Consider the following 497-nt stretch of genomic DNA (forward strand, 5'->3'; position numbering starts at 1 on the left):
TCTCCCAGTGGTGCCCTCGCGCAGAGCTGTGGAGAAGCACAGTGTGTCCGTTAGGCAGCCACGGGATCCCGCTCCATGCACTGTGCTGCTGTAACTGGCTTTTTCACTTGGCCCTATGTCAAAAATGCCTTTGCCTGTCGACCGAAAGCAGCGTGTATTGGCTGTGGTTACAGTTCTGCACGCTGGCTGCAGACTGGACTCTGGTGCTCTGTACAGACACGGAGGCCTGGGTTCTGCCTCCAGAAGTTCGGAGTGCGGGCGGGGGGTGGCCAGGCCTCTGTGTCTGTAGGCTCTGGTATTGGACGTGCTGAGCCCCGCCACCTTCACTGAGTTCATCTCCCCTCAGGTGGGCAGGAGGCACGTGGCCCTGGCCCTCTGGCCCTGCTGGTGCTCCCTCTGGTCGGCACCTGCATGTTGTTTCTGGGCCTGTCCTGGCCTAGCCCCGGGGCTCTTGGAGGGCCCTGAGCAGTGGGCTAGCTGCCTGTGTGTGTCTCCAC

Source organism: Orycteropus afer, unplaced genomic scaffold (assembly GCF_000298275.1).
Source record: "Orycteropus afer afer isolate SDZICR_OR568_19922 unplaced genomic scaffold, OryAfe1.0 scaffold00038, whole genome shotgun sequence".
NCBI classification, from domain to species: domain Eukaryota; kingdom Metazoa; phylum Chordata; class Mammalia; order Tubulidentata; family Orycteropodidae; genus Orycteropus; species Orycteropus afer.